The following is a 781-nucleotide window of genomic DNA, read 5'->3' on the forward strand; positions in this document are numbered from 1 at the left end:
CTCTTCGAGGTCAAACAGCCCATACATGGGAGTGTCATGTCTGTGATTTCTTATTATCTTTGTCCAAGATGGCTAACACAAGTATTTTGTGAAAACAAATGCATTACGATCTGTGAACTAATAAATAAGTTAGGCGAACACAAGATGTGCTATCTCATCAAAAATTATATCGTATATATATATATATAGTGTTTACAGTGCACTATGTCTTCTGGTATGGGCTAGAGCAATTTTGTTACTTTCATTGACCTGTCTCAGCTTTATCCTTAGCTTTGACAAAATGAAAGTGACTGAGGTATGAGTAATGCTAGTAATGCCATTCCTTCTGCAGCCAGTCCCTGCTATGAATGGTGTGAAAATATTGCTCATAGGGTCAGTTGGTGCATGCATTTCAGTGGGCTTGGCAGACTGATGTGTAATAGCAACTTGTGGCTCGGTGAGGAAAGCAACGGGAAACTACCTCACTCCTCATTTCCCTAGTACGCCTCTTCAGTGATGCCTAGGCCATCTATGACAGCTGATGGCGGAACTGTTGAGGATCCAACCAGCCTTCGGGCTGAGGACTAAACATACACACACATGTTTAGCACGGAAGAAGAAATAATAAATCGTCTAATGAATCAGTTAGGGGCACGTGAATTGACCGCGAGTTAAAATGACGTAGAATAAGAAACACACAATAAAAAATGACACCAAAGAACTTCGGTGAACAAAGACATCAAATACGACGGTGTTCAACGAAACAAAAGAACGCTTTGCCACGTAGCAGAAATATTGGTTG

This window comes from Anabrus simplex, chromosome 2, assembly GCF_040414725.1.
Source record: "Anabrus simplex isolate iqAnaSimp1 chromosome 2, ASM4041472v1, whole genome shotgun sequence".
Lineage (NCBI taxonomy): Eukaryota > Metazoa > Arthropoda > Insecta > Orthoptera > Tettigoniidae > Anabrus > Anabrus simplex.